Source organism: Mustela nivalis, assembly GCF_964662115.1.
Source record: "Mustela nivalis genome assembly, chromosome: 14".
NCBI lineage: Eukaryota > Metazoa > Chordata > Mammalia > Carnivora > Mustelidae > Mustela > Mustela nivalis.
In genome coordinates, this window is record NC_139033.1 from 44,708,118 (window position 1) to 44,734,047 (window position 25,930).

At 52.9% G+C, this 25,930-nt stretch overlaps 1 protein-coding gene across 2 annotated transcripts in view; it reads left to right on the plus strand.

Annotated features, from left to right (window-relative positions):
* ZBTB7C (zinc finger and BTB domain containing 7C) overlaps positions 1-25,930 on the plus strand; it is a 335,939-nt gene that overhangs the window by 44,517 nt on the left and 265,492 nt on the right. Inside the window, exon 2 of one of the 2 annotated variants that reach the window (XM_082699259.1) lies at positions 21,815-22,044. The exons of the other annotated variant lie outside the window; for it this stretch is intronic. The gene's annotated coding sequence lies outside the window, so the exon portion shown is untranslated. The remainder of the gene's footprint in view (positions 1-21,814; positions 22,045-25,930) is intronic. 2 annotated transcript variants of the gene reach the window in all.

The following is a 25,930-nucleotide window of genomic DNA, read 5'->3' on the forward strand; positions in this document are numbered from 1 at the left end:
CTCACACAGGCTGGCAGCGGGCTGCCCTATCAAGGGAGGGTTTTCTGATTAAAACTAAGTCGGGGCGAAGCTATTTTTTAATATTAAAAAGAATATGCGCCCCCATGGCCACGCCGTCCCAACCCTCCCTCCATCTCGAGAAAGCATCTGACATTTCCTGCACATTTTAACTTTCTAACCAAATAATGAAATAATCATATTGGCTCCCAGTCACAGGATTCATTTTCTCTCATTCCTGGGCTTCAAAATTCATCTCATATTTTAATCTGTTTTGAGCTCTTTTCAATTGCCTTGGAGACAGAGCCAAAGGTTCCCCGAACTCCTGTTGCCTGGAGTTGTTTGGTTTCGGCTCCTGTGGGGCGTTTGCTTTAATAACACGGCCCGTCCTGCAGTGGCGGTAGGAATTCTGGGGGGGTCAGGGCGGGGTGCGGGCCTCACACTCCTTGGCTCCTTGACAGTAAATTAATGTCCAAATTCTGACTCTGGGGATCCTCATGTTCTGTCTTCTTCTCGAACGCATCCTCCTTTCTCAATTGTATTAATGCTTAAAATCCCCACTTCCCACAGAAGTTCTCCCTCACCTGCTCTTGGCCGAGGGGTCCCCCTCCCTCCCCTGGGCATCAAGCACACACAGAAACACGATAGCTCCAGCAGCCATGGCATCTCAGAGCCTAGATATCTCTGACGCACCTTCTGAGCACTTGACATGGATTAATTCAGTCCATTTCCCACTCCCCTGAAAGGTAGTGTTCGTGTTGGTGTCCCCATTATCCTGATGGATAGATTGAGGTAAAGAGACTAAATAACTTGCCCAAGAGCTGGGACACACCTCAGGTGACTTTCAGTCCATTTAATGCTTGATCTCCCTGTTTTGTCTGCACGTTTCCTAGCTTCCCAGCCTGCCAGCGGGCCTGTCCAGCGGGGGCGCCGCACACCTGTAGGTGGTGTGCCTGGTGTCAAAGGGGTGTTGTCATTCATGGCTTGTGGATTGTTGGAGCTCCTGGTCCCATGAGAGGCTGAGAGGATTGCTGTTTTAGGGCCAAAGGTGGGGAGCAGCCTTCTGCACCTTCCTGAGAGCCAAAAGCCTGATTCGGCCATGGTGGGTGGAGTTGCCCAAAATGTCCCCATGGTTCTTGTTTTAGAGGAAAGGGGCAAGGTGACACAGTGACACAGGTGACAAGACTTTCCTGGGGGGCTTGACTCCTGTGTGTGTTGCAGGATTGTGGGGGGGAGCTGTCAAGATGCACCCTGTGACCAGAAGGGGAGGAGAGCTCACTGGGAAGGATCCCCTTTTGAAAATGAGGGAAGCCCCTATGTGGGAAGGCCTTGGCAACAGGTAGGGACCAGAGTCGGCCCTCTGTCCCAGGGCTCCCCTCTAGCAGTGGGCTCTGGTCCTCCAGTCGGGCTGTTTTTTTTTCCATGAAGATGACCAACCTTGGAGTAGGCATCTCGCATCTTTGAGCCTCATTTACCTCCTCTGAAAGGGAGAGAAATATCCAACTCTGCCTTCCCTTTCCCTGCAGCAGAGCTTTGGGAAGGTGAGATGGGAGTGTGCCCATTGGGGCAAAGACCTGGTGGCCAGAAGCACTGGAATTCAGTGACGAATGCCAATTTCTCCCTAGTTTTTCCCCCACTGACTTCCTGGCTGGTGGGCTTGTATGTTTGACTGGACTCTAGACTCGCTGAATCTGTGTAGCCTTCCCCCTGTCCCTTGGATCCTCCTGGGGTATCTTTGCCTCTACATCAGGGTTCTGAGTCATCTCTTGGCAGCTCCCCTTGAGACCTCCAGAGCCCAGGGCCCACCCCAGAGTTTGTTTGTTTGTTTCTTTTTTTTTAATTTTTTTTAAAGATTTTATCTGTTTGAGAGAGAGAGAGTGAGAGAGAGCATGAGTTGGAGAAGGGGCAGAGGGAGAGAACATCCAAGTGGATTCCCACTGAGCCTGAAGCCTGACACTTGATCTCACAACCCATGAAATCAGGACTTGAGCTGAAACCAAGAGTCGGACGCTTAACCAACTGAGGCACCCTGTGGGTTCTGATCCCAGGGTCCTGGGTGCAGCCTGGGCTTGGTATGACTTTAAAGGCTTCCCAAGGGCTTCCAGGAGGCCCCTGGGTTGAGGCCTACTCTCCATGGTGCAGCAAAGGGCACGCATGAGTAAAGAGAAGATCTGTCGGACCTGCAAGGGCAGCATACATACCTAGAGAAATATTTAAAAACATGTTTATTAGATGCTGTGCTAGGATTTAGGCCCGATGCTGGATATATTTTGCAAGGTCACAGAAAATTAAAGGAGTACATTAGTTGTTTATGTTGAACGAAACACTGTATGTGTGAATTAGCACACATCTCCTCTGGGATCCGAGTGTGTTGACTGCAGGGCAGCGGGGAGACAGCAGAACCAGAGCCCAGTTGCCAAGGCTGGCCATGTCACTTACTCACTCTGTGAGTCTGGGGAAGACCACCCATTCTCTCTGAACCCAGCTTCCTCATCTGTCACGTGGGGATATTAGTGCCTATCTCCCAGAATCACTGTGAGGAACACACGAGATCATTCATGAAAACATTTTGAGAAACCAGGATTTCTAAACACACGAAAATATTGCATGAAAACAGTTGTGCTCTGCATCCTGTCAGCCCTGACTCTCTGGGCACCATCCCTCAGGAGTTTGGCCTGACACGAGGAGACCAGATGTCCCAAATTCCTGGTCTTATGCCCACCATGTGCATTCCAGACCTCATCCTCTCCTGGCAGCCCTGGCCAGTCCCCTTCCTTGCCCAGCCCCCGTCTTCAAATTCCATTGCCCTCTACTGGCTTCTTCCCCTCAGGACAGAAACTGATTTCTCTCTCCTACAGGAAAAATAAGGCACACCTTTGGCCCCCATCTAGCTTCCATGCTTCTAACCCTACCTTACCACCAGGTTTCTAGAATATGTAATTCCCTTGTCCTCTCCCCTTAGAGGCACCCAGTGTCCCTTGGCCACCAGCTGCTGTATCTTTGTCTCCCCGATGTCTCTGCTGCATGTGTCCTAAGGACCACTCTCTTCGTGATACTCTCCTTCCCCAGGCTCCTCATCTTCCCCTGCCCTCTCGCCTTGACCTTCGGCTGACCACCTGGCCCTCGGGCTTCCACTTCTGAACTGTTTCTCAAACCTTTATCCTCCCCTTAGTGCCCACAGCCACAACCTTGCTTTGACCCCTCATCTCTCACCTGGGCTAGAGGTCCAGCCTCTTAAGGAATCCTGACCTTCCTCCCCTGGTTCCTTCTGTTCCTCAGGGTCAAGTCCAACACAAAACCCCATGTGACCTGACCCCCGCCTGTGTCTCCAGACTGATCTCTTCCAACTCCTCCTTCTACATTTGCATTCATTCCCCATGTTGTGGCATGTCATGGCTCTGCGATGTTCACGTTCTATAATGTCCCCCTAAGCCCTCCCTGACCACTGTTACCCCAACCTCATGGCAGAGCAGGACTCATTTAATAAATCCCAGCTCAAGGTCAAATCCCTCAGAAAGTCTCCCCTGATTTCTCTGCTCCAATCCCAAACGGGGTTTATCTTGCCTTGCTTTGCTCTGGGCCACTGCGGCTCAGACATGCTGCTTTTAGAGCTCACCTCGTGCTGTGTGAGGCACATAAGCTTTTGCCTTGGCCTCCCTGGGACCAGGGAGCTCAGTGAGGGAAGGGTTCCTGGCTGGTGCTGTCTCTTTCGAGCTTTTACCCTCAAATGGGTGGAGCTGGGTGCAGAGTTAGTACTCAACACACGTGCATAGAACTGAATTGATTTATCTGCAAAGGATGGCTTGAAGTATCTTGACAGGCCACGGTGACTTCTGGATACTCAAAGAAGGGTCCATTTAGCTTCTACTGTTCCTGTATTCCAATGCTTGGAAAAGTAGTTAATCTCATATGGGCTCTATTATAGTTAATGCACAGTTAGCTAGAGTCTTGAGATTTCCAGATTCTTCCATGTTCTGATTTCAACAGACGGCAAGAGCTTCCTCTATGACGGCTCCATTCACGGACAATTCTAGGTTCACATACCTCCTAGATTGCTGTGTTGGGCCTACAGAAGGAGCCAGAACACTCTAGCTCTGAGCCAGGGAGAGGCTCCTGTGTCTTGTTGCTTTTCTGGAGTGTTCTTCCTGGGTGTAAATCCCTCTCCTGATAAGCGCCCTGGAAGAGCAGTGGTCCTCGGTCTCTGGCTTCTTTCTGCCCCTGCCCACCTCCCCCACCCCCACCTCAGCACATATGATTTCTTGTTCCTCTTTCACACCACCCATGGCTTCATTTCCAGTTCTTACCCACCTTGCTGTCTTTGGGCACAAGGGAAAGGATGGTTTGTTGAAGTTACAAAGCATCCTCATAGCACTGATGCCATCAGCTTTTGAAGGGTTTTCAAGGGGCCAAACTCTCAGGGCAGGCCTTCTCTGGCCTCCTTTTATACCCTTGATCTATTGGAAGGCCCAACGGTTGTTAAGTTCATTCTTGAAATTTCCCTTTGTGCTTTCTGCCTTCTCACTCCCACAGGGGCATCTGGTGACCGTCATTTTGCCATCCCACTAAAACCTTTACTTTGAACTTCCTGTTCTATCTAAAAATGTGTAATGTTATACATGGGAATGTTGTTCTATATTGTAAGACTGTAACGTTCTATATTGTAATAATGTCCCCTGTCATTTCCTTTGAAAATCATGTTTTGATCGTCTTCATAGTTCCCTGATCTGAAAGCTTTCCTTTATCCTGGAGTGAAAATGACAAATAAGGGGAGGATGTTTGGCCCTTGCAGGCGAGGGAAAAGGATCAAGCTTTGCTGGAGGAATGTCACGTACCAGCGCTGGGAGGCCGGGGTGTGCCTTGGTGGGGGCAGTGTCTTCTGGCCCTTGGCAGGATTGTCCTTCCTGTGCTTGTCACAGTGGTGTGGGGACATGAGATGAGTTCCAGCCAGTAGGTCATGAGGGCCGTGCTGGGTTTCACTTCCAGGTTGTGGCCTGAGGCACTCCCAAGCTGGCAGGACAGTCAACACCCTTCAAGATGGTGACCAGTGTGTCAGCTTAACTGCCACCCTCCTGCAATGCCCCACCCCCTGCCAGTGACTGCCACAAGCACAGTGCAGTGGCTGGCCGTGGTGACTGTGGCAGAACCTCGCCCATCCTGGCTGGCAAAGAAATTGATTCTTTGCCTGGAGGAGCTGTGCTGTGTTGCAAAAATGCAAACAACGTGCCACTGGCTTAGGGCAAATAGGAAAATGAAATGGTTGGAGTATCTACGGATACATACTGTGAACATGAAATTCACTTTTGTTGTCTTGGGCCCCTGAGATTTTGGAGTTGTTTGTTTACTAGCCTGCCTGACTAATACTGGGAGGTGGGGAGGGCCTGGTCAGGGTTGGGTTGTACGAAGTTCGAATATCAGCCTGTGAAAACTCCTCATTGTGGCAGTGCCCTTTTATGCCACTGGGTAAGGCCGGCGGGTTTAGCGCACTGCCCGGGGCACCTGGTGAGGACACCCTGGACCCTGTTCCCCACAGACGGGGCAGACTTTTGTTTCTCCTTGGGGCTCTTCTTTGTCTCTGTTTCATTGTCACCTTTTCTGTGTGTCAGCATCAGGGCTCTGAGAGGCAGAGGTGAGAAAGTGTGAGCTCTGTGTCCCACTTCCCAGCTGTGTGTCTCCAGGGGTTGGCTCTGAGCGGAATGAACAAGAAGCTGAAGTTTGTCCTTGTGACACTCCCCCAGGCCCCCAGGCCCCATCCAGCCTCTACCCCCCATCGCTCCGGCCCCCTCTCCACCTGTTCTGTAGGTGACTGTTTGCTTCACATCAGAATGTACACGTTGTCTCACCCCCGTGGGACAGAACTTCCAGGGTGTTTGAAGGTGACAATCTGGCAAAGTGGTCGATTAATCTCAGTGCTTATGCTAAAGAAAGAGTGCAGGCTGTGTTCCTGCCTCAGATGGTTATTGAGGCTCCCATGTGCCCAGCACTGAGCACTAAGTACTTGGAGGTGGGAGAGGTGGTGGGAAGGGGCTAGTGACTACACCCTGGCTCCACCTCCAGACCCTTGCAGTCCAGTGGGGGAGGGGTAGGGCTGAGCGGGCAGTGTTGGGAAAGGTGGTGTAGGGTAATGTGGGCTAGAACTGGGGGTGGGATCCGGGCTATGAGTGCTGTTGAGGCCGAGGAGAGGAGAGAGTGCTCTGTGGTCAGGAATAGTCACTGACTGTCAGTTCACGGCCCTGGGCCTCAGTTTCCCTGTCTGACAAATAAGGAAGGTGGGCTCCCTGATTGCTTTTCAGATTGCCAATGATAAGAGTTACCAGAGAGATTTGTTCAGTACCAGGATTCTGGGGACCCTCCTGGGAGAGCTTCAGATTCTGGGAGTCTGGAGTTGGGGCTGGGAACCGTGCCCACTCCCAGTTCTGCGGCAGGACGTGGGATGATGGAGGCTTAGCCCCGGGCAGGCTGCAAGAGGTGTGGGGACCAGGAGGAGGGTCTCTGAGATAGCCAAGAACTTGGTAGGGACACAGGGAGACAGTGACCCTGTTAAATTCTAGCTGCTTGCTGACTGATTGACCCGCCCAGTGAGCAGGAGCAGGGCAAGGATTGTGGGACAGGAGTGTCCTTGGGAGGAGAGCGGCCTGGGGGCTCGGCACATTTTGTGTTCAGCCTTGGCACAGGAGAGCTCAGGCTTAGGCTGCCGGGAGGACTTTCTGAGTGAGTTCACTCGGTGACATTTCCGAGCAACCAGGGGAGTTGGGTCTCCACCACAGACCAAGGAAGTGGGCGCCCTCCAAGGGCCCTGTTCCTCTCCTGGTTGGGAAACAGTGCTAATCAATTCAACAAACCCATCAGGGTGGCCGAGGACCCTGTACCCTGGTGGCTCTTGCACTTCCTGTGTATCAGAATCGTATCTGGCTTCTGCAAAGGGCACTGGGGCCCACCTCCAGAGTTTCCGATTCAAGAGCTCGGGAGGGGTCGGAATTTGCGTTCCTAACAAGTTGCCGGGTGCTGACCTGCCGCTGGTCCCAGGATCACACTTGGAAAGCCAAGGCCAGATTCCCAGCCCACTAGGCTGGGCGTGGGGGTGGTTTCTACAGACTCTGGACCCCGTCACTACCCCTGGGTACCTACCCGCACCCGCCCAGATCGAGAGAACAGTGGGTGTCCAAGCCCTGGAGTCCACCAAAGGCAGAAGCAGGGAGGAAATTGGGGAGGAGGAGTGCACCATGATGGGGGGAGGCCTCCCGAAAAAGAGAAGCTATGAGGGTAGGTGACCCAGATGACCGTGCCATGCATGTACTGCCTACACAGGACCTTGGATAGGGGTGCATCCCCTGATCTGTGTGGCAGGTAGCTCCAGTGAAAGAGAGGCCTTCGGGGCTGGGCAGTGCATGTGCGCCTAGACTGGGAAGCCCAGAGTAGGCCTGGAGACACAGTGCAGAAGCAAGCGGGCCGAGGGGGGCTTTCTCTCTGGGCAGGGAGGAGAGAAGGCGTTGCATGAGCGGGGCCCCGTGGAAGGCCTAAACTGCTTCGGTAAGGAGCTCAGACTTTATTCCTTGATGAACTGGGAACAAATCAACAGCAGCTTGGCTCCCCAAAGCAGACATCTGGAAATTGACTGTTTTACATTTTGAAAAACAGATTTTTCAGTAGTAGCTCGTGGCCAGTCCATGTGGCAGCATTTCAAGGCTGCATCTCAGAGATTTCTCTGCTGTCACCTCGCTCCCTCTGCCCAGTTTCTTCCCCACAGTTCTTGCAATTTCACCATTAGAGATTATTTCCTTTTGTTCAAAAATGTTACTGTCTCCAAAAGGCTCATGCTATGCACCAGAAATGCTCAAGAAGGAAAGAAATGCACCTTGGCATGCTATGCTAGGTCACCTTAGAGGAGGTTACCATGGCAGTCTTCTTCTCCAGGCACCAGTGGGCAGCAGACATAGAACAGGTAAACCTTGGTGAACCTTGAGGCAGGCAGAGAGAGGCTAGGTGTGGCAGAGGCGGCCTGTCACAGCTTGATGATCAGAGAGGAAGCAAGAGACGCGGTGGATAAAGGGAAAGCCCTCTCGAGACTGGTCAGCAAGAATGTTCTGGATAGTGTGAGGCCAGAGGGGCCTGGATGGCCATGGCACAGGAAGGCATCAGTCCACTTGGGAGGCTCACAATCGCTCATCCCAATGTCTTCGGTCACCCCATTTCCCTTCACTTCTGTAGAACACGGAGGGGCATGTACTGCTGGGTTTCCAACCAACCCTGACACACCAGCCTTCTCCTCTCTTGCTTAACTGGCTAACAGGTTGAAATCGGGGCTAGATCTGCAGCCAGAAAGCAGGAAATAGCTGTACCTCTCGGGCCGTGATCCCAAGTCCCTTAGTTATGAATGCTCCTCTAACCGTGTGGGAAGAGGAACGCAGTTGTAATTGTATTTGGGGATGACGAGCTGACAAGGAAATCTCTGGTGAGTCCTTCTGCCAGGTGATTAATTACCTTATTTTTCCATTTTGAAGTCACTTTCCCAGATCAGATGGTCTCCGTAAGGGAGAGCAGTGTATGTACCGCACATAAAGTTCCAACACAAAACTGTTAGGAGCCAAGTCATTAATTGTGTTCCTGTTGAGTTTGGTTATGTCAACCTGAAACACCTGTTTATTGAAATGGGCCCGGTAGAGAGACAGCGTTTTGCCCGCAGGTGTGAATCACACAGGTGTATTCCTAGGCATTCTCCCCTCGGACAGTGCTTTTGTAGAATGAAGGTCTCTGAGACACGGGGGTCTGATTTCTGCAACCAGTTGGTTGTGTTTTGTTCCACATAATTCACTGGGTGAAGGAAAAATTGGGGGGCCCACAAGTTGGCTTGGAGTGTGGATAAAGTCTTTTCTGGGGAGTGGACTAAGAGGCCCAGCGCGGTGGCTCTGTCTCCACTGTTCCCACCCGTGCTGTGATGGGAAATGCAAGGATGGCCCTTGAGCCTGGCCCCGTTCTGGGCTGTGTGACGGCTGTGGGCAGACCATGCAACTGTTCTCCTCCACCCCTAGGCTAACCCTGACCTGCAGTTATCAGGGGTCACTAAGAAGATATGCTTAAAGCCAGGAGAGGAGTAGGTAGCCCTGTACCGAGAGGCCAGCCCTGCCCAGCTCTCCATGTTGCCACCCTTCAGGAAAACCTCAAGTGTGTTTTCCTGGAAATGCCCAGATTACGGTCACTGCATGATTTTAATATCAAAGATATGAAGAATTGGAGGAAGTTGGGGGACAGGGCCTCTCCCGAAGCCCCAGAGTGGGTCAGCCTGGGGAGGTGGGTCACCCGTCCCCCAACACTGTTGGTTATAAAGAGCCCTGGGAAGCTCATTCAATCAGCGAGTTTGGGGAAGGGGAAGGATTGAAGAAGGAAGAGGGTTTTCTGCACAGCTGGAAGCTGTGGCTTTAGGCAAGGCTGGTGCCTCCTGCCGTGGTCAATAGAATGCTCGCTTTGGAGGCGGAAGACCCGGACACAGCTGTCAGCTCAGCCCTGTGTTATCGGGGTCATTGGGGCTTGAGCTATCCTCATCTCTGTTTTCATATCTGTGAATTGGATATGAATGTCCCCAGTTGCCCCGGCATTGCATTGAGGATCAGAAGGTACTAGATAGGAAGCTCTACACAGACTGCAAGACACGGGGCAAGGAAAGGGTTATCATGGTGGCAGTGTCTATTTCCACATTACTTTTAGGATTTCGGAGACTTGTCTCACCTCCATGGACAGCAGGGCCCTAGATCAAGCCTTTCTGTCCGTGTGTCCCACCCCCCCACCCCACTGCTACCTGGCGGGGGAAGTAAAAAGCTCCACTGAGTGACAGGGTGACTCCTAGCGGGGTAGGGATACTCAAGGTGATACTTCCATGAAAAAGTACCTCAAACAGTGGGCCTTTGGGGCCAGCGTGGCCTTTAAGTTCAGGGAGCCCAGTTAGTTAGCCCGCCACCTAATCCAGGGATCAGATGCCCCAGGGCCTGCTACAGCGGCTGGCACCCACGGGGACCGGGATGGTTGTGGGTGACATCATTAGGGCAGGAAGCTATTCCCTCATCAAGCACCTGTCGAGTACTTGAGTGGGGCTCGAACTTGGTGCTGGATTCTGCGTCAGAGCGCTCCCAGTCTGTGGATGCCAAGCCAGGTAGACGGATGGGGTCCCTGTTCCGGTCAGAAGTGTTCTAGGAACATGGTTTGGGGTGCCCGCTGAATCCGGGAAGAGCTGAAGCTAGAAGGCCTGGTAGAGGTTGGAGAGGGCTGAGGAAGGGAGCTGGGCAGTGGACACAGCAGGGCCCCTCAGGCTCCCTTGCTCTCTCCCCTCCAGCCTCCTCTGTGCTCTGCCAGAGAGAAGTCTCCCAGTGGGTGGGATTCTGGGTCCTGTGCCGGGGCCTGAGCTTGCCCTGCTGGTGGGGCCAAAGGCAGGCTGGTGGGGGGCAGTGGGTCCTTTTGGGGCTGTCCTGGTCCAGCAACTGCTGCTGTGAAGTCTTAATCATTCCGATCGAAGTTTTCATGTTCTCCGGAATAAGTGATTTAACTTATCTTTGAGATCGCCTTTGACTTCAGCACATAAAAGGCTCATTCAATTCGAAGCAACATCTCCACCAGGAATGGATTAACAGCAAGAAAACGGTTCTTTCTTAACACGGGTGCAGCTGGGACTTCGGAAGCCCACATACACTTATAATCGCCTCTTGGAGCACATGCTGAGAGCCTCTCCTTGAGACGGTGCTCATATGTTTTCCGCACTGGGGCAACCTGTTGTCTGTCTGCCCAGAGGGATCTCCGCGCAGGAGGGGCAGTTTGGCTGTTTCACGTGCACAAAGCCACTGCTCTTTCAAATCCTCCAAACCTGGGCCCTCCCTTTGCTGCCTGCTGGCTTCATCCTCCTCTCTGGCCCAGCCCCCATTACTAAGAGTCCAGATAACTGTGAGCAGTGGTGATCCCCAAAGTCTTCCCAAGTCTATCCCTGGAAAGAGCACCATGAGGACACAGAGGAAATGTAAGCCTTGGCGTCCCCGCCACAGTGAGCTCACTCCTCTACAGGGCTAGAGGAGGGGGATCCATTCTCCGGAGGGCAATTCGACAGTAGCTGTGAAATTTCAGTTATGCATCTTTGGCCCAGGAGTGCCACTTCTTTCCTGCAGATCCAGGCATGTGCAGGAAAGGGTATATCTGCGAGCCTGTTCACTGCAGGACTGCTTGTAAGAGCGGGAGATTGGACACGACATAAACGTCCGTCGGCGGTGGTATAGCAGGTGGTCGTGAAAAAAACCAGGGCGCTTTTGTATACTGGTCTGGGGTGATTTCACTGGTATTATAATAAGAACACAATGCAGAACAGTACGTGTGTAAAAAAGGGTAAAAATAATACATATTACTATTTATTTATATAGGCATAAAGTCTCGGGATAGAAACGCAAGTACGTATTAACAGGGGCCTCAAAATGAAAAGGAAATGGTCTCTGCCCCAGAGGCTTCCTGGCAGGTTTTGCAGCACCTCCCCCTCCCTTTAAAACCAGCTTCCAGGGATGTGTGCCCTGCGTTCCCGCACCCACCCCCACAACATTGGCCTGTTGGGCATCGCATTTCTAGAACCTTCTTGGGTCTCAGAGGACCAGACTCGCCTTCCTGTCCCTGCCTGTGGCCAGCCTGCCTTAAATACCTCTAGGGCTGGAGGACCCACTGCCTCTTGAGCATTTTGGTTCTACCCTGAATGTTCCTCTTAAAGCACTTAGTGTGGGCACCATGAATTCGGGCATCACTCAGGGACTGGGTGATTCCGGGCCCTCTGCTTTGGGAGGTGCCGTCCTGGCTGCTCTCACGAGACCTCATGTTCCCTCAGGTAGGGGTCTGTTGTCCACTCATCGTCCCAGGAGGGCCAGACATATAACAGGGACGCGCTAAACACCTGTTGGATGGGAGTATCTGGGCAGGCTCCGTAGCTTGCCCCGGGCAGTGCCAGGTGCGCGTGAGAAAGGATGCAAGAAAAAAACAAACAAATGGAAACTTGGTCTTGGAGCCTAGTCTGTAACCAGGAAACCTGTCCTCGTTCTCGGCCATTTCCTTTGTCTGTAGCCATTTATACTGGACGTGAAGGTAAAATGACTTCCTCCCTCCGCTCCCCCTTCCCTGTCATGGGTGGCCAGGGTGCCGCTGTCTTGACTTGAAGGGGCCACCCAGCTGCTTGTAGGTACTTCTCAAGTCCTGCCAGGGCCACACCCAGGGATGCAGCCCTCGCTGCCCGCCCCCTGCTGCTCCCCTCTCCTCCCCACCTCCAGCTTCCCGTGTCCTCTGTTCGGCTCCGTCTCTGCCATCCTCTCCTGGACAATGCTCCGTGTGGGCGGGTGCAGAGTGCACAGTCAGGTGACGCGTGTGCACGCTGTACCTCTTGGAAACCAGCCCTACCTGAGGGAGTGATCCTGCCGCCCCATCTCGGCCTCCGCCGGAGACCGGGAGCAGCGTTTTCATGCAGGGAGACAGGAAGGTCTCCCAGAGCAAAGCAGCCCAGAGCTGTTGTCCTTGCCTCCAGTGAAGAATTAGGAATCAGAGGTCTGGAGATGTGTGGCAGCCAAGGGAGCCCAGAGCTGAGGGTGCAAAAGCAGACCCCCCCCCCCCCATTTATGAGCTCTGTCATCTTGACTGCTTAACCCTTTCAAAACCTCAGTTTGCTCATAAAAGTGGAGGTTGGTCGCAGACCTGGGGTGATACTGGGAGGTACAGTGTTGGAATTGAATTCTAATCCTGAGCTTGTCTTTTGCTCTGGCCCGTGCTCACACCAGATCCAACCGTGTATAAACTCCCTCTGGGAAGATGGCCTGGCAAAGCAGAAGTAGGGTGCCAGTTCTGGGCTGGGGTGGCCGTGATGATTGCCTTGACCTATCCTTGGGAAATGCCTGGGTCCGGGCACTGGTTATTATTTTGCAAGGCTTGTGCTGTTTTACTGTCTTGGTGCCCTGCTGCTCCCTAGGCTGGACCCAAGCAGGAAGGTGGGTTTGCAGAGGTCCCTTTCTAATAGGCCTCATGGTGACAGCATGGGTCAGGTCTGTTGGTGAGGCAGGACTGATAGCTCTGTCCTCATACCAATGCCTGGGCTACTGGTCACCCCACCTTCTTCCCTTGGTAATCTCCCATGCCCATCTCCCAGGCCATCTCTGCCCCCATTCCCTGCCCTTGTTCTCCATGACCTCAGCATTTCGCAAGCCATCTCCCGCCTTGGTCTCAAAGTGGCCTTGATGTTTCATCCCCAGCAGCCTACCCCTCCTGTCGTGGGCAGCCTGGCCTTCCCATCAAGGCCATCTTTCTGAACTATCCACCTCCAGGCTTGAGAACTCGGGAATTCTCTTTCCTGACCACCTCCTCCAGGTTCCCTGCTGGGGTCTCCCAGAAGATTCGTGCTGTGGTGGACTCCGCTATGCATGGAACAGGAAGTTCATATGTTCTGGGGACATGTGTAGGGTTGGTGATGAAATAGAGTTGACTGGCGGGAGTTGACTTCTCAGGTGGGAGAAGAGGCTGCTGGAAGCCTGGTGTGCAAAGGAGACCATAAGAGCCTGTTGGGGTTAGCTGGCTTCCATCTGCCATGGAGGGGCAAGGGCAGAGGGCCTCAAGGCTTCCCACTACCTTACCTGGGAGAGGACCGCTGAGGCACGTGGATGGCTCCCCAAGAAGTTTCTGACCCAGGGATGAGCCTGCATCTGGGCTAATGCCTCTAGCCGGGTTTCTCGGGGAAGCAGAGAAAGAAAGCCTAATTTGGGGACTTGTAGCATCTCTTAGAGAGGACGCAAGGCAAAGGCCCACTGAAACTTGAGGGTCGGTTTGGAGGGGGAGACACTAGGGACAGACAGAATTGGGGTTAAATTCTAAATCCGAGCTTGCCTTCTCGTCTGGCCTGTGTAGTAATGTCAGCAGCTCCGACGGTCTCTCTACCCGCATCCAGAAAGAGCACCCAGTGAAGCAGAAACAAGTGTCGGTTCAGGTGCAGGGTCAAGAGACCGTCACCTCACTTACCCAAAGATCAGCCTGCCATCACTCCTCCTACCCAGAACAGAGATCTTGAAGTGGCTCAGAGCCCCACGGTTGCCCAGCCCAGGAGGATTCTAAGTTGCACATGAGAAGCCAAGAAGCTTCTTTAGGCAGGCATACCCAAACAGACAGCATGAGGCCCGGAAGCCTTCCAGTGGGAAGGGGCAGAGAGAAGAAAAGAGAAGCCTCCCCATCACCGCAGTGGGGACAGGATCCCCCAGGACAGCAGAGAGCCTCCTGGAGAGGCAGGATGGCCATGCAGACAAGGTCACATCACATTCAGCACTTTAGCCACAGCAAGGGCTTTGTGGACCAAAGCCGGGGACAGATGTCCACAGCAAAGTTTAGGTTTTGTATCTTTTGCCACAAAAAGGAAGAGAAACATGTACACATTCAGAAAAATAATTTGTGCAGGGTAGGGTTAAAAGAAAACACATTTTGTTGTTTGAAGGGGCAGTTGTTTCAGTTATCTAGAAAAATCTTTGCCTGTGAAATACCTCATCTGTATTGCCAGATAAATGGTGGTATCTGTTGGCCTCACGGAGCGTTAGGCCCAAAAAAGACCACGAGATGCCATAAACCCATTTGAAAATGAGTATGGTTGATGTAACTGAGGCTCAGAGATATGAAGCGGTTTGCCCAAATTTCTACAACCTGTTGCTGGCGGGGCTGGGCCTTGACCAGCCAAGGTCTTGATGGGAGACTGGGGGTCCCAAAGCATCTGCCCGAGGACCGGCCGGGGAGACCCTGCACAGAATGGGATGGGGTTCCGAGTGGATGGAAAGCTGGTGTCACCCTAGTGCACAGGGCAGTCTGGGGGCAGGGAGCTAGGAGTGGTGTGAGCATGCCCAGTCCATCAGTGAGCTACAGGCATCCCCTGGCTGGAACGTTTGCCTCCTATTCTAGAACAGCCTACCTCCAGGTGCATTAGGAACTGGTTTGAAAGGCAGCTCATTGCCCCAACCTGAGAAACACAGAAGAAAATGCCAAACGCACCTTGTAATCTTGCAGGAATCAGCTCCTAGAGTCTGATTTTTGCTTTCTCTTCCCCGCAAGAGAGGCAGAGAGGACTTCAAGCCCGGCTTGTCCAGTGCGGCTTCTTACTGAACGTCTATCTACAGGCTTCCTATTTTTACTCTTAATAACCGCAAGCTCGGGGTCACCAGGGTCTCCCTGTTGCTATAGTGAGAGGTGATAGCGCCGGCCTTCCAAAGCGCTGGACCCTTGGCTTAGAGGAAAAACAGAATCTGGGTTGCTTTATTTTTGGGTTGGAGAAGATTTAACGCACGGTGTTCCAACCCTTGCAGCAAATGGCAGTTTGTGCTCGAAATACATCAGACCTCAATGACACAGAATAACTGACAGTCGGAAGAAGTGGGCATATAAGAACATGGAGAAGATAAGTTTGGGATTACAAAACTGGTGAGACTTCATCGAGAGCATCTAGAAAATGACAGAGAAACGAAAATGCACGCGGTGGCGTTCGTGTAATCTCACCGGGGGCCGGATGGAGGGGGGCATTCTGCACTGTAGCCTTCCCACCAGGCTCCTTAGATGTGCCTTTGGCCAAGTTGAAGACACAGTGTGTGTGTGATTGCAGTTCCCTTTCTCAGCTGATATGTCGTAAGCATGTTTCCGTGTTCCTACGTTATGCCCATCAGTGTGATCTTTATTATTTGGATCAGGTCGCATAATTTGGTAAAACAGTCGCCTGCTTTTCCTCTTTGGCATCTCTTGAATCCACCCTTGGTCTCCGTGGTGCCATCTCTGTCATCTTTTTTCAATGTGGATAATTGGTCTGCCTTGTCCCTGTCCCCTAAACACACACACACGCTAGGATTTCCTCCAGTCTACAGCCTTGCTAATCAAAGGGTGGTCCCAGACCCGTGGCATGGACATCCCCTGGGAGCTTGTTAGAAATGCAGAGTCTGAGACCCCACGTGGCACCTCCTGAATCAGAACCCGCATCTGTATTTTGACAAGATCCCCAGGTGATTCATAAGCACATTAAAGCTTGGGAAGCACTGATCTGAGACACACTCCTCGTGCCTCCAGGATAAAATCCATGCTCCCAGCCAGGTGCACAGCCTGCTGAGCAGAGACCAAGTGGAGAGTAGGTAAGGGTGAATAGGGAAGGACCAGATCAGCAGGATCGCTCCAGGTGGTGGTCCACTGTGGTCCAGGATCCCTGGACAGGTTGGAGGGCAGGGGGTTGCCTGGGAGGGAAGTCCAAAATGGCAAACCCATGGAAGACGCAAGATGGAAAGCTGAGGGCCCAGTTGGCTAGCACAGATAGGGCTGTGGGCTGAGGCCACTAGGCAACCGCTCGTAGCTTGCTCTCAGTTTACAGGCGCAGAGGCTGAGGCACAGGGAAATTGGCCAGGCTCACAAGCTAATGGGCAGTGGAGCAGGGACACAAGCCTGATCCAGGGCCCAGCCCTTAGGTGTCCTGCAATTCAGGGCAGAGTGAATGACAGGAAAGAGAAAAGAATGAAAGGATGTTAAGCAGCGACAGTGAGCTGGGTACCATTTCACTGTGTCACAGTTACATTCACGCCCACTTTGCACGTGGGTATTCTGACCCCGTGTTGCAGATGAGGAGGTTGATTTGCATGTAAGCAATGACCTGAGTTCAGATAGTTACTGGCTGCTGAATGCAGGATTTGAACCCAGGACACTGTGGGTCCTGAAGTGATGCTCTTTCTACTTGGCATTTCGTCAGCAAGGTACGCAGTTGGTCTCTGCTCTCGGAACAGCTTCTGACCTTTCCACCTGCTTGCTGGTTTTAAAACCCCACTTCTGCCCAGGGACGAAGTCCCCTGGCCTATTCGTGCTGGGGAGAAACACAGGGCAAGTCTTAGATGTTTTCCCTCAATACCAAAAATTGAGACGCCAGGACTAGAAGGTACCTGGCTTAGCATGAAATCCAACTCATTTTATAGTTGAGGAAGTGAACACCCAGATAGCTCAATGACCTGTCTAAGGCCACACAGCCAGTTAGTTACAGATCCAAGACCCTGATTCTGGATTCAGGGTTCTTTTCATGACTCTGGGCTTTCCTTGTAGCAGTTGCCCAGGGGGCCAAGGGTACGTGCCCTGCCAGGCCAGACAGCACCAGGCTAGGTCTGTGGATACTTAGCTTTCAGCTTAGGTTGGAGGGTGCAATGGATAAGCTTCCATTAAAAAAAAATAATAATAATGTCTGCTTATTGTTAAAAATTCAAGCAGTGTGTCTAGAAACACCTGAAGACACCCTCTCCTGGCCCTTCACAGCCCACTCCCCCGGGGTGACCACTTAGCGCTGCCTCAAATGGCTCCTTCATTTTCCTGCCAGCCGTTGGGTTTTGTAGGATCCACACCACAGCAAGGCTATTTTTAACGAGCATCCCAGGCTTCAGGGGGTTGAGGAGAGGGGAAGAAAAAGATTCCATTTGTATATTTTTAATCCGTGCACATTTGAGCAGTGGCTTTCCTGTCCCCACTGCCAAGGGTTGCGGGCAATTGATTAGACTTTCTGGATGCAGGGCAATCCTTTCTCTCCCCTTAACGAGGCTGGAAGGCCAGGGAGGGGTGCAGGCGATATTTCCAGGGCTGATGGCTGTCTCAGCTGGCTGCCTCCTGATCCTGCCTATCCCCACCAGCCCTCTCCCTCCCAACAGCCTCGAAAATCCTGGCTGGGTCTCCCAGGGCAGAGAAGGCCTGGGAACCTGACTCTTTGTGCCAGGCTCATATTTAGAAACGTCTCCAGCCAGGGGTTGGCGTCGGTCCCGCTTGGACTCTGGGCAGGGGGTGCAGTCACATGCGCTGCCTTCGAGTAGGCAGATTCTGAGTGGGCAACAGTCCGCTTTGAATATAAACACTTTTCTTTTATGCAGAGGAGCTGGCATCAGGGCCTGCACTCCTGGGCCCTGGGTGAGGGCAAGTACTGGTAGCCGATGGGCAATGGGGAGAGGGAAGAAAGATGTCAAAGTGGTGGTGGAGGAAGGGCCCCAGCTCCATACCCCACCCCACCCCCAAGTCCGTCCCTCCCTGTTCTCCGCACTCTGCCTCCCAGTGCCCAGAGCACCGCCCTGTCTGAGCGGGGGGGGGGGGGGGGGCTGCAGCCCCCATGGGGGCCCAGCAGTGCCCCAACCTGGACTTTCCTTTTTGCCTTCAGAGTTCCCCAGGGCTGTTCAGGGGCAGTCCTGGGAGGCAGTGGGAGTGGGGCTGGAGGGAGGCTGGGTGTGGTTTCACCTGCAGCAGCATCTGTATCTCCCTCTGAAAGCAGCCAGCCCATCAGCCTCTCCACCTGGGACCTATGACATGTGGTCCTGACGGCCTCATCCCCGAAGGCTCGCTCAGCACTGACCAGAGAGGTCCGAGCATCTCTTGCTCACTCTCTTTTCTCTTCCATGGCATCGTGCGGGGAGGGACAATCTAGATCAAGTGATCTCGGCCTTAAAGCGTAGCCTCCTGGGGACAACCGCCATGCCCCAGCCCTGTAAAAACTCCCTTTGCTTCCCCCCCTCCCATCTGAATTTATTTTTCCCTTTGCTTTTAAAACACTTCCTCTAAGGAGGGGCGCTCTGATTCATTCCACTCGCCTCTGATACTTCCTGAGCACCTGGGAGGTGCAGACCTTGGTGACTGCCAGCCCCCACAGCGTGGGTGGGGGTGGGGGTGGGGGCTAGGGCTAGGGCTCGCCTCCCATCACACCTCTCCACCCTCTGCAGGCCTGCCTGCTCTGGGGACCTGAGTGGCTCGCTCCAATTCAGCTCTTGGGAGAGGAGGCTGCCTTCCTGCCGCCGAATCTTCAGAGAATCCAAATGCAGCAACAGGATTTCCCTCCTACAGCCTGAAACCAAGCCCCTGCCAAGTGCTCCAGCTCCTGGCTGGCGGCCCCCAGCCCTCCCTGCCCCATCCACCCCCCACCTCCCCACATCTCAGGGAAGAAGCCTCCAAGCCGTGGTCAAGAAGGCTGAATAGATATTTTCTTTGTATCTCCTGGGAGCAACACGGTAAATACGCAATGACTGGATGAATGAACAAACAGATGAATGAGCAAGTAAGCAAATGAATGAAGGAACGGACAGAAAAGCGGTCTCAGCGCCAAAGGGACTTAACGTTTGGAGGAAAAGACCGGGGCTTGTAGAATGGTAGCACTGTGGGGTGCAGGGGGCCCTAGGGCTTAGGCTCCCCGCCTTCTTATGGGAAAGGCAGCTCAGGTTCGGAGGCTGGAGGGGCTGCTGGGGCTGCCGGGATGGCTCCCAGACCGCGGAGGTCAGAGGATGGTGAAATTGCCCAGGGTGAGTGAGATCCAAAACTGAAAGCAAGGCTGCCCTACTTTCCGTCTGCCACTGCCCTAAGTGTCCCTCGTCCTTGGGAAAAATTGCCTTTTCATATGGTTGGGAGTGGACGGTGCAATTTTTCTTCGAGGGTTAATTGTTTTGCTGACAGCACAGATAATTAGGAATGAGAATCCCGGAGTGAGGGCGACAGCACCATCTGCTGTGAATGTGGTTCAGCCCCACCTTGCAGGAGGGCCCGCAAGTACGGCTCTCCTCACCCACCCCCTCCAACCCCCAACAAGAATTTATGAGCTTGAGCTGTTTGCCTCTGGAGCTACAGCTGCTAGGTGACCATGCAGCTGGCGGGAGAGGCCAGTGACTGGCTTCTAAAGGGGTCGACTTATTCTCCTTCTTCCCCCGCCAGGGCATCTGCAGCACGTAGCAGGGCTCACTTAAGAGCTCCAGGGTTGACTAAGGACCCCCTTGGCTGCCTGGGACTCAGAGACCTAAGGCCAAGGGAATGATTTGCTGCTCTTCCTATAGCCCCAGGTTGGGAGGTCTAGTCCACGGTGGACTGGATGGAGCGGGGTGCATGGGGCTGCACCAGGTGCTGTGGCTGCCATTAGTGTTTGGGTCATTTTGTTCTGCACAGCTCCATGGATTTGCCCCCTCTCCTGGGTTTCCGGGCCTGTGGCCGGGGCTGCTTTTCTCTGGAAGGAGCTGGGTTGGCCCCGCCTTCTACTGCCAGGTAGAGATTTCCAAGTTGTGATTCCTCCCTTGTCAATAGAAGCAGAGCAGCTCTGGAATCAAGCAGGGCATCCTACTGTCCAGAAGCAAATCTTTCCTCATACGGGTGGGACAGTGTGGATTTTTTAAAATTTTTATTATTTAGGAGCATATCACCTATATGAAAGAACATAGAAATGCATATATGCTTTTTGTAACAGGAATTGCCTTGTTTGTTCTAAGTGATGCACAAACACCACCTCCAGCGATGTCTTGCCCAGAAATGCCTCGGAGGTTGGAGCCATAGAGTCAGGTTCCCCAGGAAGCTCAAGGTCGGCAGAGCCTTGCACCCCAAAGCTGTAGCTGTTTATCACAGCCAATTTCCTCTTTGCCTGAGCTGCTCCTGTTAGCTGGGAGCCTGCATATCCCTGTCTTCCTATTCTCCTCCCAGACCCTCCTCTCAGGGAAGAAGCCGAAGGCATGATTGTTCTCTTGTCCTCATCCTCCCGTAGCAGGCCAAGCATGTCTCTGTTCCCCTTCCCCCTCCTACTCCTCTGGACCACCCCGCTGAGGTGACCGGGAGTTAGCCTAGGACCTGGGAGCTTGCTGGAAAGAATGGTAATTGGGAGTCAGGAGTTCCTGTCTTGGCTCTTTCACCCACTTACTGTGTGACCATTAGCAAGATACTCAGTGTCTCTGTGCTTTGTCTCCTCATCTTTAAAATACCCCTTTACTTTGCTGTTCTGAAACCAAAGAGATCCAATGGATGTCAAAGCAGCCTGAAGGGTGTTTATCATTATATGTGGTGTAAGATACTGTCATTGTCATGCTTATGGAATTCATGGGACCTTCCATCTCTGCCTTCCTTTGCCACCCTCATCCCTGTCCATGGTGCTGCCCCTCACTGGTAGTGCTGGGTGCCCTTGTGGGCACTCCCCACGGGCCACAGCCGCTTCCCAGCAGTTGGCTCACTGAGGCTCCGCGGAGGCCAGGGCCGGGGTGGATGGAGCTCAGGGTTATGGCCATTTGGGTAGCAGGAACCCTCCCCTTGTACCTTTGGAAGTGGAGGCCATGACTGGCTAGAGGCACATGGCTATGGCTACTGGGGACCTAGTCCTCGGAGGTGAGCGGACCTCCAGGCTGGCCACTCCTTAGAGTGTGAGCTGTGGTCTTGGCGAGGAGATGCTGTCACTCAGTGGAGCCAGTCTGCGTGCCTTACTCAGTGAGGCTTGCATGTCCTCTCTTGTCTCTTGCTCTGAGCCCAAGGACTGCAAAAGGAGGTTCATAATAAGCCACAGGTGGGGGGGCTGCCTGGAGCCCCCACACCACAGCATGCTGGAAGTGTCACCCCAGGGGCTTCCTGGGCTGCAGGAGTTGAGGAGTGTCCCTGATGGGCATGTGTCTGTTCTCTGTGGTCTCATCTGTGGACGGAGAGCGCCGCGTTCCCTCCTCTTTCCTGGGATAATAAGGTTCTGTCGGTATTAGGAACTGAGCTCTGAAGAGTGGGTAGGATGAAGGGTAGGTAGGTCTTACAGGCAGAGAAAACAAATATACAGAGGTAAGGAAACAGGACTGAGGGTGTGTGTGCATGGGCATGTGTGCACTGCGGCCCGGGGGTGGGGCTGGTGGGTGGGACCTTGGCAGAGAAGACCTTGGCTGCGGTGAACTATGTATGGTCCCCAGCAATTGCAGGACCTAATCATAAAAAAGCAATAAGATGATGGCTGGAAAATTCTAGCACGGTTAAAACTGGGACAGGTGGTTCTGTTCGCAGTGGGCGACAGAGGCCTCCATTCTTATTGCAGGTCCTTTCTGAAGCAGCTGGGAGCTCAGAACGTGCTGTCACCTCTGAGGAGTGGGCCAGCCAGGAAGAGGAGGAGGGGATGGCGCGGATCGCAGCCAAGGCCTGAGGAGTGAGGGTCGTCTGCAGACCGCTGGACCTGGGGCCGCCACGTCGGGAGGGCTTCGCCACCGGAGAGACTCAAGAAGAATCGATGCTTCGGCCCCCGGCAACATGTACACGGTGTAATGACAGGTAATGAACCTGAGGCTCATCTATCCTCTCTGAATGATGTGGCAGGTAGGAGAATACATCAGCCTGCAGAAGACATCAAATGTCAACCCTTGGAAAGATAACTATGCAAACAAAGTGCCGTAAGGCCTGATAAGATGATAGATGGGCGCTTTCTAGTTATTAGTTTCTGCCCCGTGCACTCACTGGAGCCCGGCACCGGAAGATTTAGCATCGGCTGGTTCACTTCCTATGCTGTATGGGAAGGCGTGATGCCTTTATAGACGTAGCACCTCTTGTTTGAAGAGCTCAAAGTAACAAATCAAGAAGTCATTATTTCCTACTGGCTCCCTTGGGCCGGGAGTTGATGCCAGTGGGTAAACAGGCAGCGAGGGGCGCAGGAGTGCTTGGCGGATTCTTGGGGGGTAGGTCTGGAGACCTCACTGGTTGGGAAGCCTTCTTGATTGACTGAGATTTCTCTGAAGAGAGGGTCAGGCGGTAGGTTGGTATTTCTTGTAGACTAAAGGAAAAGGAGACTTTATGGTTCTCTCTCTCTCTTTCCAAGGGCACTAGGTCAAGTAGCAGATCATCCAGGGTGGCTGGGGACGGTCATCAGTAGGGATTTGGGGAGCAGAGGAAGGGGCTGGTGGATACCCTGGATCTAGAAGTCAGCCAAGCAGGAAGCATCATGCAGGTCCCCAGAGCCTGAAGGTGGAGGTCTGAGGCTAGAAAAAGAAGGGAGCCAGTGGGACTTGAGACCCCGAAGGTGAGTTCTGATCTGATGGAGGGCCTGTTCCCATGGGTCATCTGGTCTTTGCTCTGTGTGTCATATAGGGTACCATTCTGGCAACTTCTACTTTGGGGAAAACGGCAGGCTAGGGCAGAGGCAAAAATAGCTTAGGGCCTTGGGAAATTGACCAGGGCAGGGGGAGAAGGACCAATGGCCTGGGGCAGGAGGCCCAAGGGGGTGTGGCAAATTCCATTCCAGTGCCGGCCAGTGTCAGGATCCATTGGGTCAAGCCAAGGGGTGGGGAGGGGCAGAGAATTAGGACTTCTGGGTGGCCTTGTTCTAAATCAGGCAGAAAGAATAAGATGAAGAAGGAATTTAGAAAGCTGAGCCTAGCTCTAGGAAATGGGTCAGCCACACGCACCAGGCAGGCCCAGGACTTAGCTCCTACGTATATGAGGAAATAGAAGGGAGGTTGAGCTCTGGGGAGCCCAGCAAGGTTAGTCGGGGGTCTGGCTGTGCTTGGAGGGGCTTTGCTAGGGAGGCAGCCAGCTCCACAGGTATCTGGGGCTGTGTCTCTGGGGACCCCAGAAGCCAGCATACTGGCCCTGGACTACTCACATATCCCACCTCTCAGTGGGGGCTGTGGTCCATATGTCTCAGACTGGACTGGGGACCTAGGCAGGGCTGAACCTAAAGAGCCCCGTGGTGGCAGGTGATAGGGGCAGCAAAGGTCCAGTCCTGCGGGGTGCTGTGTGAGGACTTTCATTGTGTGTGTGATTTCAGGAAGGTCGGAGTAGTAAGCTTCCTGATCAAGGCAAGAAAGAACAAAGGATCAGGTCTATGAGAAAGGTTCTTAACCTAGTTTATCAATATTACTGAGTAGCTGTTGTGTGCTGGGCTCTGCGCGCGGTGCCAGAAATGCAAAGATGTATGAGGATCTTTGCTGCTGAGGGAGGGAGGATGGCACACAGGAATAAGCACGGCAGTGGGGACAGAGCCAAGACCATGGGAGCCTCGGGCTCCTATCTTCAAGACGGGGGCAATGCTTTCTCACTCACAGACTGGTTGGGAGAATTAAATAAAATAAAACATGCAAAAACACTTAGTGCAGCAGCTGGCACCATAAGAAGTGATCAATACATCGAACTTACTTGCATTATGCCGCCCTTGGAGGAGCTCACGGTCTGGCAGGGCTGGGAGCAAAGGAGGCTGGAAGTCCCAAGGGTCACAATTGTAATGGGATCCAAGACCTGGACTCTGGAAACCTGGTTATCAGAATTTGTCTGGCCATGGAAGGTGTAGTCCAAGGTGGAGCCAAACACTCAGAAATGGTGACTGGGTTCAAGTGCCTTGGCAACTGCTGGGCCCACGGTTCTTTATGGGTACCTAGTAAGACAGACGGCGGGAGGGGTGGGAATTTCCAGAATTGTTGAGAAGAGAGGACATTCTCAGAATTCCCGGAGGGTCTTGCTTCCTCAGCTTCCAGCGCTGTTCTTGGGAGCAGGGCAGGGTGAGCTGGGTATAGAAATGAAGGCGGGCCTTGGGTCCTACAGCAGGGCTGCCTAGGAGAGTCTGAGCACCAGCTACAGATGTAAGCCACCCATGGGATTTTAAATTTCCCAGTAGCCACACACAAAAAGGTAAGCATAAGAAAGTCAAATTAATTGTAGTTTGTAAATATGTAATATGTAAATATAAAATTAATTGTAATAATGCATTTCATATAACTCGAAAGGCCCAAATATTTCCACCTATGATCAATATGCCAATTGTTAATGAGGTATTTCCTGTTCTCCTTTTCATGCAAAGTCTTCCAAGTCCTGAGTGCATCTGACACAGGCAGCACCCCTCTGTTTGGACTGGCCACGTTTCAAGGGCTCATTTCAAGCAGCTTGTGGCTACTGTCCTGGACAGCTCAGGTCTACAGTCTAGAATATCTTGTCAGTGGGCACCCAGAGGCCAGGTGTCCCAAGCTTAACAATAGGACTCACTATCATGTCCTCTTCTTATGACACATCCGTCATGCATCCCTGGGGAAATTGGCTTCAGCGATCTGAGATGACTTGAATCACTCATTCTAGATGGTGACTTATGTTTTCTAGAACCAGCCCCGGGGGCGGGTGTCCCCAGCTGGTCTTAGAACTCTAGCATCTGATGGTTCAAGGCTGACCTCAGGCAGTTCCTAAAGCTCTCTGAGCATCAGAGACTTTGTGGGAAGTAGCACTAATTTCTATCCTGCTGGGTAACTTCAATACAACAATGAGTGATTATCTCGTGACATTCGTTGTCAAGAAAGAATTCTTGTTATTATCTTAAGTCAAACAAAAACCAATTCGAGTTCCCCTAAGTTTGGCAGAAGTTTCCTAGCGGGCATTTCTGTGGTTCTGTCCATTGCACAGGAATTATGGGGCTTTATAGGTCAGGAAAAATGGAGAGGGAGGTGAGGCCTGGATCCCAGCGCATGGCAGCAGGGCCTGCCTGGGGACCCTCCTGGGGCCATCTGGAGGAGGCAGACCCTGCAGGCAGCCTGTGCTCCTGTGTCAGCTCTGCCATAGGGAATCTTGAGGTACCTAGGCCTTCATCTCTAGGGTTGACACTGCCAAGTTGCTCTTTGGGACCCACCCCAGGGGTCCTGCTCTAAAAACTGGATGTCCTTCAACCTTTCTGTTTCTATTCTCCCGGCTGCCGCCTTTGAAACGAAGACCCATCTCTACCTTATTACCCACTATCTTTCCTGAGCCATAGACATACAGGTTCCTCCCTCTGAGGATAAGGGAACCCACTGGCACAGAGCGTGGCTACTCTTTCTGGGGATGGGGGTATGGTTTTTATTATTTTGTGAATGACATCTGCTCCAGCCACAGGCCCCCAACAGCAGCAGCAAAATAAGGTTTGGTGAGAATTCTGCCATGGGGTAGAGGTTTAGAGTGCCTGCAGGCAGATCCCAGGTCCTCCTGGCCTGCTGTGGAAGGAGCAGGCGGTAAGGTCAGTGACACAGAGAGTAAGGGGGTGTCAGCTGTGCTGGAGAACCAGGGCAAAGTCTGCAAAATGAGTGGAGACTCCAGGCCTGGGGACCCAGGCACCGTTTTCAAGATTGGGTCAACACTTGGTTGTGTGTGGCGGGGTCAGCAGTCCTCTGAGGCTCACTGCAGTGGCCCATAGGTCCCCGTGTTGCTGCCT